The sequence below is a fragment of the Desmodus rotundus genome, chromosome 8 (genome assembly GCF_022682495.2).
Source record: "Desmodus rotundus isolate HL8 chromosome 8, HLdesRot8A.1, whole genome shotgun sequence".
Classification (NCBI taxonomy): Eukaryota; Metazoa; Chordata; class Mammalia; order Chiroptera; family Phyllostomidae; genus Desmodus; species Desmodus rotundus.
Window position 1 is genome coordinate 41,770,128 of NC_071394.1, and position 13,902 is coordinate 41,784,029.

A 13,902-nucleotide genomic window follows, 5' to 3' on the forward strand; every position below is an offset into this window, starting at 1 on the left:
GTGCGCGCAAAATATACCTCAGTTCTCAATATAAAGAGTGGTTATAGTTAAATTAAAGGGTTATGAATGATTTTTAATGTCCTAACACTTTTTCCGTTTTCAACATTTTCTTCAGTGAGAATGCTTACTCATAGTCAAACAACCCTTCCTGTTTAGGACAGAGTAATTAATCCATTTGACAGCCAGTCTATAATATTACCCAGCAGGAGTCTGCCTCCCAGTACATCACAGAATCATACCTAAGGACTAACTAGTGAAAGTTTGATCTAATCTGTTGCTCCTTAAACCCCTTTGGGGTGTGAACCTCCCGAGAATCTGGTGGAAGCGGCATACATTCTCTGCAAAATGCACGTGTCTAAAATTTTAGGAGATTCACAAATTCCAAGTAGCAAACTATAGACCAAAAGTCTCTGTCCTCAGGTTAATAACAAACCATGTTAAGGTATCTCACTTAACCAGCAGCTTCAACTACCTAGACCACTGCAGAGAACAAGGAAGAAAGCTTCTACCATGTTTCTCTCCCCAACTAAGGCAACTTTCACCTGGTGATCCTTGCCAATGTCTCTGCTCCTGTCCCTTCCCCTGCATGACTAGATACTGAAGGGACCAAAGCAGTAGAAATTTAAATCTATTAATGTAAAAAATGTGGCCAAGGTAGTGAGGCAAGGGTCATATGGCAAATGAGAAGAGGGTGGTAGCCCAGGTGAGAGGACCAAAGAGAATGGGCCCTATGACAATGTTATTTGGATCTCCATTGTTTTAGAGTAGGCGTGAAGGGAAGACAAGAGATATAGTAGAAGATAAGCAAAAAAATAAGCTACTTTATTTTGTCCAATATAGCTCTGATGAGAGACAAAGTCTTATATTTAATAGTTAGAAAAGTTAAAAAATTAAAATGCAAAGCATGGTCACCACTTTGTTAAAAATAGTTTTTAGTCCAAGTACAAAAGAAGATACAGATTCCTTTCTATTAGGCTGAGGGAAGTATTATAGGGAATGGAGATACATAAGTCAGAGGCGCATGTAGTACATGAATCTAAGGTTGGAGAGACCCTAGGAGAAAAATTGCCCAGGTCATCAACTCTGCACAGTTTCAGATAGATGCTGCAGTGGAAGGTGCTTCGTGCTCTGCCGGCTGGTGCATTAAGCAGAATGGTATTTCTGGGCATTCAGTGAGATGTTAAAAAATGCATGCACTGCTACAGCTTATCTACTTTATTTCTTGGGATTCCCCAGAGATCCTCACCCAAAGCATATAATTCAACAAGCTCAGTTTCCTGGCTTTCTAATCCACAGAAAATTAGAAGAGAAGCTTTTAAAGCAGGCCCACTAACAGTAACAATTAACAGCAAAGAGGAGAAAGAAGTACTAAAAAAAATTAGAAAGTACATATATCATGGCAGTATGGGCCAGGTAGCAATGAGGACAGGGTCCATATGCCCCAAGAATCCTCATCATGATAGCTATTACAATAATTTATATTCATCATAGTCACCATTTGTCATGAAGAAAGTATGAACTTATGTTTAACAGAGTAGGGAGTACATAATGCATTCTAAAGGGTTTTTTTTTCCTTTTTAATCAAGTAGAATATAATAAAATTTAAAAATTGGCCCTTAAAAGGCAGCCCCCAGATGTAATGTCTCTGGCATGTGGTAGAAAGATATATGGTAAATGAGGTATTGCAATATTATTCTGGGAAATTTCACAGATCAAATATCAAACTGAAATACTCTACCTGTGGTGTGTGATATAATCAATATGCATGCTATAAAATTACATGATGAATTAACTCATCAGAAACTCATGAGAAAATGTGGGGCCACAGTCTACACAAGCCTGGAAGGATCAGGAGAATGAACACTGAGTAGATATAAGAAGCCATTCACTGAAGTTGAGGAAGAGAATCAGGATTCCATACCCAGAGCTCTGCACAGAAGGTAGCACCCTGAACAACAGAAGGCTTTATAACATGAAACCTATTCTTAACACAGGCTTATATGCACAATGACACACATAGAACATAAAACTGAGGAGGTGAGAGAAAACGATGATAGCCCTCTACTTCCAGCATTATTAGATAAGGAAATTGGCACCTGACCTCATCACACAGTGGATGGAGCTGCTATAAAACTCACAATGCTGATTCCAATTCTCTGCTCTGGTTCTCCCCCAGCATCTTAAAGGACACTCTCTGTCTTCATTTTATCATGCTGAGAATTACTAGGCAAGGGGTAGACAGAGCATCCTAGTCTCTTCCTCCCTAATTTTCAAGTTCAACTTCACACAATTCCAGGCCCCTCAACAAGAATATTGGCATTGGAAAGAGTCTAGAAAAAGCCTCTCTTGTCTGGGCTTTCGATTTTTCTGAACTTCTCCCCACAAGTCAGTCATTTAAGAGGATGCCACTGAGCCCTACTCTGTGTCCATGGATACCAAGGAGAAAAAGACATGACCTCTTGCCTTCCAGGAGCTTCTCTAAAACATGAAAAACATCTGCCACAAGGAAGATTGGTGTGCCAGACATTCAGGGAGGAAGAAAGCAGGAGCTCAGTGCTGCCCCAGCCATGGGCAAAGCTTCTTAGAGTGGATATGAACTTTGAAAGATGAGTGGGACTTAATTTGTCTTCAGGTATGAAGCCTAAACTCCATATGGCAAGCCGAGCCTTTCATTCCTGGCCTCAGCTTACACCTTCCCTCCACCCTACCTCATCTCTATCCATGTGAGCCATTATTCTCTGAGCAATGGAACCAAACGGGCTCTCCCATTGGGGCAAGGTCTTTCTCTCCCTGGTCATTGCATAGTGGGCTTTTTGTCTCAAACAGCCTCCCTCACATTTCCTCCCCTCCACTTGCTCAATCTAAGTTCTCCTGAAGTTAGAAAATGCCTCCAGGAAAGTTTCTCTGAGGCTCTAACTTTACAGATGGTTTAGATGCTTTTTTAAAAATATTTTTAAAAAAATTTATTGATTGATTTTTAGAGAGACAGGTGTGGGTGCAGGGTGGAGAGAGAGCGAGCGAGCAAGAGAAATGCCAATTTCCTGTTTCACCTATCTATGCATTCCTTGGTTGTTTTTTGCATGTGCCCTGACCGGGGTTAGAGGCCTCTTACCTGTGCTCCCACAGGGACCTTGCTCACCTCATTATGGGAATGTAGACTGAGTAGACTGAGTAGGAAGAACTATGTAAGCAAAGGTCAGGAAGACCTGGGATGAAGGGTGGGGAGAAGGGGGAAGAGGGAGAATCATTTTACTTAAGTGGAAGATGTTCTTTGGATAAGGAAACTGATGCCAATTCTTAAGGTTTTATATGGCAAAACGTATGACAAAGAGACTGATCCGACTTTATTAGGGAGACATTAAAGGTCCCCGAGCAGGGATTTTCCAATAAAATTCAAGGAGTTAGAGATCAGACGGCACAGTCCCCAACAGGAGACCCAAACATAACCAGGCCGCATGCAGAAGGAGAGAGAGGTGCTCAGGGCCAAACCGCCAGCCAGCCCTATGGTTCTGTCCTGACTAAATACCCTCTATTTATGATGCAGATAATAATGTGTCCTTCAAAAATTGTGAGGATTAAGCAACATGGCACAAGGAGATGCCCAGTGCCTGGTGGCATTACTAGTATCAACATTCTCTCATCCAGAAAGACACTCAATGTTATTTGTGGGAATGCTGTACTTGAAATTAAATCCAGAGACACTTCATGGGGAGTGCTGGGGATAGGGAAGAAATAGAGGCAAAGAGAAGATAAAAATGGTGAGAAACAGAACTAGAATGTACAAAGAAGAAAACAACACATCACTTTAAAACCCTCACAGCAAAATTTACCCTCTCTTTATTTCCCTGTCTGATGTTACGTTTTGCGGTATAGTAGCAATAACTTCCATAGCTTTATAGTAAACAGCTTCTGAACGTGATTTACAGCCTTAGCCAAGTGCAGGCATTTAATCACTCCCCGCAGCTGTTTAAGGTTCCGGAGAGCACCCTTAGGAGTGATTTCTAGGAACCATATTTAAAGGGCAGGAGAGCCGGTGGATGGTTACAGCAATGATGTTCTAGGCTCAGGGACTTGGGGGTCTGGGGAGCAGAAGTTTCCTTCTGTGCTCCACAGTATCTCCTCCTTATAAAGGGATCAAAGATGCTTCCCGGCTCACAGAGAACTCGGGAAAGCAGTCAATGGCCTAGAAAAGCTACAAATCATACAGGAAAAGGCCCCGTAGCTTGCAATGCACTCTTCCAAGAAGTCAGCTGCGCCCATGAGAAACTCTAACAGTGAACGCAGCATACATGTAATACCATGATTAAAAACTGCCCTTCTCCATGCCCCCTTTTACTGACCCTGGTCTTTCACGGAGTAGACACAGGTCATGTCCCCCCTGTTGCCCAAATTCAAGTGGTGTCATTGAGCAAGTGCAGCATTGGCTGCTGTATCTGGGCCATGCCCTGAGAAGGAGGAAGTTATTCTTAGACTGCTAACTTTCTAGCCATTAGAGGAAACTTTTTTATCTACAAGGTAATAAGGGCCATATCTTTTAAATTCCTGGGTTGTAAGTGTGAACTTGAGAGGAGCAGCTGGCCTGGAAAGATACGCCATCAATAACAGCTTGCTCTCCTGGTCCTACAGAACCCTCTCACCAGGAGCCCGCCCTGCCTTTGTAACAGTATTGCAAAGCTATGCGACATCTGGTATCTTCCTGAGTGCCACTCAGTTGGGCCGGGACACACATGCTGTGTTATCTCAAAGCAGAGGCCCCACTGCTCTCTCTTCCATTCCATCCATTTGGGAGACGGCTTCTAACACACAAGCTTCCAAGGACCTGAGCTCAATCAAAAGGGGATGTTAGCAGTGGCAGAAAGCTGCTGAGCCAGGACTAAGTGGCATTAGAGAGTGAGTGCTGAAGAATGTCTGATAAGGAGCTTTTGTGGAGGAAAAGGGGGGGGGTTAAAAGGACTATTTGAAGAGCTGTTTGGTTAACCCACATGACAAGCCCTCATCCAGTGGGGTGGGGGAGCAACATAAAATATTCTAACTTTGTTCCCTCATCCTCCATCACCAGCTTTTTAAGAGCACATGACAGAGTTATATTCTATTTTACATAAGATCTTTCAACTGAACGAGAAATCATATATTGGGCATCTTAGAATGGATGAGGTATAAGTGGGAAAACCACCTAAATTACGGAAGAAAAGAAATGATTGCTTGTGTGTCAGACTTCTTCCCTATCTCGGGTCAGTTAATCCTCCCAGCTCTACAAGGTACATATGATTATTACCAGATAAGGAGGACGCTGAGGGTGAGAGGAGGTATATAACTTGCCAAGGTCACAGAGCTAGTAAGCTGCACAGCTGGGGATCTGCTTGCCAGCTGAAGGTCCGCTTAGGAACACATTTTAATACAAAGAATGAGGAGGCAAAAATGACAGATTCCATCACTATCTGAAGTCAGGCTCACGTTAAGGCTACTTTTTATAATGTATTCTCAGCAACATCCAGATTCTTTTGGGGAGCTAGAAATTTTAACATGCAAAGTTGTTGTCACTATTATTATTGTCAAATCATTAGGGCAGAAGTGGGATAGGATTCTCAACATTTGAGTTGCCCAGTTTCTGTGACATTGGAGGATGTAGCTACATGATTTGCCTTTTGAACTAAGATCCTTTGCAAGTCTTTTGAGATGTAGAGTGAGTGGTGGAGGCTTGCTTACTGAAACCTCACTTAGAGCCCTCCTGAATATCTGACTTAGTGACCTCAAAATTGGGCAAATGAGTTCTAGTAATGAGCTGTGCAGCATGGCATTTTAACTGTGGAATTGGGTCCAAGATCCACTGCACTTTAGCCACTTACCAGCTGTGTGACCTTGGATCGGTTACTTAACTTCTCTGAACATCAATTTCATCATCTGCAAAATATGGACATTAATAGTGCCTATGTAAGGGCATTACTGTCTGCCATGTGGTAAGCGCCTGGTAAGCACTCAATGTTGTTTATTTCTGGGATTACAATAACTGCCCTTCTCTTCAGTTCATTTTTACTCATTCCTAAGCTCATAACAACTGCAAAACTGATCCAGAACAGTTCTGGGAATATTTCTGTAGGAACAGCAGACAGCTACACATTTCCTTAAACCTCTGTCAATAGGCCTTGGGATTTGGGGGGCAGGGGGGTTACCTCATGGCACTGGTGAGAAGCATAAAATCCACCTGCCTTGTCTCGTCTCCTTTTGCCTCACCAACATTCGAGCATTGATGCATTAGAAATCTGTCCCCTTTTGTATCACAAGTTCTTGTACCAAGGACAGTCAACCGAAGGAGGCACATACCCTTGCTACTTGTAAAAATCTCTTTTATGCTCTTGCCAAAGCCAAAGGTGAACCTCCATCAACTGGCTTGTTTATAGTTTGAAGAATATATCCTACCTAGAGCCTCACTGTTTTAATTAGAAGAAAGAACCTACTTCATACCATCTTCCATTGCCAGATCACACCACAAAGCTGTCAGGACACTTGCCACGTCAGCCCTTTGGAGGTTGACGCAGGTCAGCAATAACTGTTGACGTTTGAAGGAGCTGCTCTCTCCAGCACATCCATCAAATAAATTGCTGCAAAGCGTGAGGGGACAGGAAACAGCTGAAGGCCATCCCAGAAAAAAAATTCTCCCAAGAACAGATTCCAGGTTGTTTTCTACATTATAAAATAAACATGACAGTGTCCTTGCTTTCAGGATTGTGAAGGCAAGAAGGTCAAGCACCCTAGTGTCATTCATCTTCCAGTCCTTTCATGCCTAGAGGGATTGGGGAGGACCGGTGTGAGACGCTGTTCTGGAATGATGAGCTCAAATCAGGAACGTGGCCTTTCAGTATGTTTAGCAATTGCATGAAGGAATGGACAAGGCTTGGATCCGTCCCACTAAAGAATAAGTTTTGTCTATTGGTCAGTTCTCCACTCACTTTTTCCTTTGCTCATACTGAAGCTACCAGTCCCTCTCCACTTCCTTTTTTCCTACTCCTATTGGGACCAGACAGGCCTTTGACACTGAGCCCCCAGAATCATCTCAACTTGATGTGCACTAGCTTCTAATGCACATTCTTCACTGCCTGAGCCCCATTAGAATGGCTTTATTGTTTACATGGGGCCCCCCGGTGGCTCTTGGCTGAAAGAGGGAGCTGAAGGAAAGCCTGAGAAACCTAAAAGTTGGATGCTGGGACCACTTGGCTACCTAGCAACATACCAATGCTTCTGATTTTGATTGTAAGAGGCTTTAGAAACTCTGAGTTCAGTGTAGGAATGAGACTGTGTCTAGGGCTTTGTGGAAAAGCAGTCTTTACAGTCAGACAGGTAGGAAAGAATCCCACCTCTGTTATATATTACCTATACACAGCATAGATCCTTGTGGGACAATGGTAGGGACAATATATATAACCACTTGGCACTTAACAAAGGGTAGTTATTGACATTGGTGTTAGGACCTTTCTAGACACTCTCCACTGGATGTTCTTAAAGTATGTTCCAGCTCCCCTAAGGATTTTGGAAGTATGAAGGTGGTCTTTTAGGTTATCACAATGTCTGGTGGAGGGCATAAACACTCCATGATGCTCAATACAATCCTACACATTAATGATTGAGCATTTCCAAATGCCAACTGCACTCCTTTTGAGAATCCCTGCCCCTGAACTTCAGATCATCTCTACTGTCTCATTGTACTCATCCACCACCAAGAAATCTACTTACAGACTTTCAGAAGCTCCACAGATATGTTGAAATATGTAATCACTCATTGACTGAACAATTGGCTCCAGATGTCTTTGAGATGAGCTTGAAATTGGAAGCTTTCAACCCCAACCTATGTTTTTACATTGATGTGTTATATATTTCCCCAATTAGAAAGTATCTTCTCCTTCTTGAACCTCCTCTTCATCATTTGTCACTTAGTGATACTAAAACTCCCCAACAGGCCCTGGCTGCTGTGTTTCGGTTGATTGGAGCATTGTCCCATAAACTGAAAGGTGGCAGATTCAATTCCCAATTGGGGCACATGCCTAGGTTGTGGTTTCAGTCCCCAGTCTGGTCAGGGTGCATGCGAGAGGCATTCAATTGATGTTTCTCTACCTTTCTCTGTCTCTCCCTCCCTTCCTCTCTTCCTAAAAAGAGAAAAAAAAAAAATTGAAAGCATGTCCTCAGCAGAGGATTAAAAAAAAAAAAAAAAAAAGCTCCCTAGTGGTTATGAGAATTCAACCAGAAAATGTATATGGAATTGTCTGGAAACCATATATCTTATGCAGTTGTACGGTACTGTATATCTACTGTAATATAATTGACTAGGAGCAAACTTAGGGCTCTGTCTTCCCTCGAGAAATCTGATTGGCCTAAGCAGTGCTGTGTTTAGCTATACTGGAGCATGAAGCACAAGGAAAAATCAAAAATTCTTATCCTACCTGTTGGGAACTGCCCTGCCTGGTTTCAGAAGCTGTAACCCCCCACCCCGCACCACCCCGCCCCCATGGTTAAGGCTGAGTCAGAGACCTTGGGACTAGAAGCCACTAAGGAGACACTTATCTCCCTGGCAGGGGAGCCACCCCTGCCCACTTTACTTTACCCTGCTTGGCCCTGAGCCTGACCAGTTAGCCAATGATGGATAAGATTCCTCAAGGGAGGGATGACCTAAGACAGACATGGTCACAAAGAGACCCACAGGGAAGGACTTGGGGCTATAGAAAAAGGGGGTAATGGACCCTCGCCCCTCAGCTTTGACATAGTCTGAGTCCTCATTCCGTCTGCAATAAGTGTCCTAATCTCTTGGCTGCCTTACTTCCCATGCCTGACTTAAGCCTGAAACAATGACAGAGGGTGGTGTGGTCCTGTGCTGGAAAGGGCGGATTCCCCCTGGCATCAGGTCTAAGAAAGAATACATAAAATCCTGTGAAACCTGCTCTGCTAATACCCTTAATTTAAATGATAAGGGTCCAAGCCTGAAATGAGTTTGTTTTCCAAAGTCTTATAGCCCTTTAGCTAACTGACCCTGACTCAGAATAAGCCCTAAGAGTTCTTTGTTATCTATTGTTTGATCCTTACTGCCTGACAATGATTGATGAGCTTTACCTGTATTCCTATGCAAATTGAACCCAATAAAAGCCCATTAAGGAAAAGGCTCTTGGCCCTTCTCCTTTGAGAGATCAGCCACCTTTCCTCCTCAGGCAGATCCTGTCTTGGTAGATTTATTCTCATCCATGATGGCCGGCGGGGGGGGGGGGGGGGGGGGGGGGTTGGGGGGGGGCGCTGCAGGCAGAGCCTACCCACACCTACCTACTTAAAAATTTTGATATATTGTTCATAGGAAATTTTTTGCATTAATTTGATTTTAAATATTGTATGACAATATTGTTTACTTTGATTCCTGAGTATTTTGGTGGCCTCTTAAATTTTGCACCTTAGGCAAATACCTGGTTCCCTCACCCTTGTCCTGGCACCAGGTCTGAAGTCTTGATTCAGACTTTAATCTCCAATCCAGCTGGTTGTGCTTTAATCCAAACATTTTATCCCTTGTTACTATGGTGGGGAAAGACCTACTATTGGATTAATCGCCTCTTAGAGTAATGCCGTCTACTTGACTGTAGTAATCAAGTTGTTCATCAGCCCTCTTTTCTCTCTATTAAATAACCCTAACTTAGCTCTTCCTTAGAGTACCTCACCTTCCTTACAGAACTAACTTTTCAACTAATTTTTAACTTGGCTGTTGATTTCTGAACTTTTAATTGGGATAAACAAACAATATACTGACCAAAATTGTCCAGTGTGATTTTATATGTTGTGATTTGCAATGCATTATTAATTGTATTTTCCCCACTTAAGTAGTTGGAGACCAGCCGGTCTACACATAGCACTAATGGATGCTATTGTAGTCTATTGTTGGGGCTCTTATTATCTGAACCCCACATGCCTTTTTTATATCCTGAGAATATAAGAAGCACAATAGGTAGAAGCCCTAAGACCAGGTGATTTCTCAGAGCAACAACTGAGCTACCACAGAGAACTTTGGAACATGGTGGCTTGAAGTCTCAGCTGCATTTTTCACACTTTTCCAGGTAGAGAGAAGTTGGTTATGGCATCAAATCCTGCCACCCTTAGAAAGTACATCCAGTGACCCTGTATCATACATATTTGCCTGATTTGAGTATTTTTCTTAAGAAACACCTGACATTTGATGAACACCAATTAGTGCTAATTAACCTATGATCATCATCATCCCACTTTATAGGAGAGATACTGAGGGTAGTTAAGAATTTAAGCAACTTGCTCAGAATTGCATGGCTGGTTGGGAGACAGCTGAGATTTGAAGGTAGCCATCTGGCTTCAGAGTTAGTGAATTTAATCACTATTCAATTCTGCCTCTTGGATACCATCAAGTAGGGCAATTCTGGTTAATCCTTGCAACAGCTCCACGTGCCAGGTGTTATACCCATTTTCACTTGATGAAATTGAGACTCCAGAAAGGGAAATAACTTGACCAAAATTACCTCTTTTTTTAACTGAGTGAAATCTATGAACATGCTCAGTTTTCCCTTTCCGCGTGAAGAGTATTCCTGGGCAAAGCAAGCTATATGACCAAGTGCACATATGCAACTCAGAAAGAAAAAGATTTCATTTTTTGTCAGATCCTAAGGCACAAATTGTGCCTTCTTGCCAGTGCTGATACGGGTTTAGGTGAGAAAGATCAGCGGTCTCATTGAGGAATAGTTTCCCCTCAGGTCTCCATCACATTCCAAGCTGGTGAGTTAAAATGTAAACTCTGCTGACCCTGAAAGCTTCATTTATGAATAAATGTGTGGGTGCTGATTTAATCTAATTCATCTCAGTTCAGCCCCGCAGCCTCGGAACACATAGAAGTCAGACAGCTCTCTGCCATGGCCCCGTTTCTGGAGGCCAGCTTGGGATCTGTAACCCGAGCCCTCCTGCATCTCAGTTGGCACACCTCACCCAGGCAGACGGAGCCCTGCCTGTGCCTCTGGAGAATCCTGCTTCCCTGCCCCCACCATTCTGCACTTTTGTTCATGGTGTCTGGGTCTAGATGAATGAGATTTACATAGTTTTAATAAATATTAATAACCATTTTAATCTCAGTAAACCTTTTGAATGAGACATTCAAATCACTTCTCAATCATCGCAGGCTCCCAATGAGAGTGCAGACATTATTTGGCAAAGCTGTGCCAACTTCATCAGGCCTTTTGGGCCCCATTTAGGCTGGATCAGTGTATCAGGGAACACGTTTGGGAAGAAAACAAACACACACTCTGGACAGGCGTGCAGGCAGATCACTCCCATTTTCAAACATTGCAGTCCTGTCTATATTTTTAATATATGTACCACCTATGCCCTATTATTTTTGTAGTAGGATGTTTTATAATATTAATGATAATACTAGAAGCTAATATTCATTAAGTGTTTACCACGCTATGTTCCTAAATGCATCGTTTCATTCAATCTTTCTAATTACATTATTAGGTAGACATCATTATCACCCCCACCTCACAGATGACAAAGTGGAGCCTCAGAGAGGTTGCTTGTCCCAGGTCATATAACCAAAAAATCACGTGATGGTATATCTACATTCTAAATGAAGAACATTTGCTTTTAATAATCAATGGCTGTCAATGGCATAGCTTTATCATTCACCTTTTTGTTAAAGACAAAATATTTAGAACAAATAGTATTGTACAGTTAGAAAAATAATGACTTAGGAGACCTAGCCTTGGGAATGGGGATGGTGAGAGAAAAGAAAAGAAAGAAATTACTTCAAAATGCCTAGTGGACTAGGAGCCTGCAAAGTGAATTTTAAAATCCCTTTCTATTCATAGCATCAGGCGAAATGAGCTTCACATTCATGAGCCATTAGAGCTGGAAATCTCAGGAATTACCTAGTTCAAGCTTCTTATTTTACAGTTGAGGAAACTGAGGAACAAAGAAGCAAAGCAATTGACCCACGGTTATCAAAATCATAAACATTTAGATTATTCCTTCAGATATTGCTTCCTTTTACTGTTACTATTTGTTATTATTGTACTTCTTAAAATATTTTGAGATATATCCACAGGCCAAATGCTAACACAAAATAAGATATTTTGCTATGACTTATTTCTCTATGTGTAAGTCACTACAGACTGGCATTCTATGCATCATCTGTCCTAGCAGATGGAAATTCTAGAACACTTACAATTAAGCACAAATGAAGTCAGCATGATTATTCTCCAGAATCACCAAAAATTTCCTGCTCTCAAAACCAAATGATAATGTGCCATTCTCAAAAGGACAGCCGTTCCCTCTAGTTTAAGACTGACGTCCTGTATTGACAGTCTGTGTGTCTCAGTGGAATTCTCCCACGGTAGGTGGGAGTTAGCAGTTTTTGTGTTTGCACCGTTGCTGGACAGTGGGCTGCACCATGAGCTCTTTGCTGGCAGGACTTCGTGTTTTCATCACTGTCCTCAGTGCCTAATGCAAGCCCTGGGGCCAAGTCTCTACTCAATGCTTGTTGAGGTGACTGTAAAGACCTGGAGATCTTTCCCATCCGTAAAGTGTTGCAGTGAGAGGCTCATCCTTAATGCTTATAGAAGAACAGAGCAGAAACATGGAAAGGCAGGCCAGGCGCAGGTGCAGACCAAACTCTAGACTCATAGTGTAAAAATATTCAAATCCCTGTTCAGAGTGAGAATGCCTTCTCCTAACTAATTAACCAGAAAACAACCAGTAGTCACAAAGTTATCCTGTACGATCAACATATTTAAGAGGAGGGGTAGTGCCATGAGGCAGTGCGGGGGCACCCTAGAAATTCCCTTTAATTATATTGGGGGAGGGGTTCTCTTGTGTGTTTTTAAAGTTACTTTTATTATTATCTTTAACCTGAGTCTTCCCCAAGTAACAGAAAAATGTCAATGATGACACCTTTGTGAGAGCTCAAGCCACAGGTGAGGTTTTGGAGATTGATTCACGCATTCTTTCTCATTCGACATATATAGGATATTGTGCCATGTGCCAAGAGATAAAAACAAAAAAGAGAGTTTCCTTTCCTCAAGGAACTTGCAGTCTTGGGAGGAGGGGGAAAACAGCACACAAGTAAACATACACTTACAATAAAGGTGGGTTGAGACAACCCGCTCTCAAGTCAGACTACTGGAGTTCAAATCCCACTCCATATTTTACTATTTGTGAGGCACTGAGTGGGTAAAATAGGGATAATAATAACTTTGTTATACAAAGTTCTTGGTGGGTTAAACAATACATATAAAGGCTTAGTATGTGGCAAGTATGCAAGAACATTAGCTATGATAACAGTGATCCTTACAAGTCTATTGTAAATGCTTTAATGGCAATATGAACACAGTAAGTGCACTTAACTATAAAGGGTTGGGGTGGGAGAGATGAAGACTGTCTTCCTGAAAAACCATAAAGTTGGATATGAATCAGATTGTGTCCAGATGGTTGGAATTGAGACAAGAAGTGGCTGGTCTCTCTTTTAGGTGTCTGATGGGACAAGTCCAAAGGCTTGGAGGTATGTGTAAGCCTCAGCTATTCAAGATAAGGCTTAAACTTCCAGCCAGCTGGACCAGAGAACCAAAGAAGCGCAGAGGGTGAAGAGGAGATATAGCAGGTGAGTCATAAAGGGTCTTTCTTTACTTTGAAGAATTTTGATCAAGAGTGACAGAATGTGACAGAATTTTGTAAGGGTCACTCTGGCTACAGTGTAGACAAGAATGGCTCAGAAGACAATAGACTAGAAGCAAGAACACCAGTTAGAAAACTATTGCAGTAATGCAAGTGACCATTGATAAGAACCTAAACTAAGGCAACAGCAATGGGAGCAAAAGGAAGAGGTTTGAGAGGTTTTTCAGAGAAGGGTAGGACTTGACTATTAAT

General features: G+C 42.2%; 1 protein-coding gene across 1 annotated transcript in view; it reads right to left on the reverse strand.

Annotated features, from left to right (window-relative positions):
• Nucleotides 1-13,902, reverse strand: part of CLVS1 (clavesin 1) — a 167,409-nt gene that overhangs the window by 139,710 nt on the left and 13,797 nt on the right.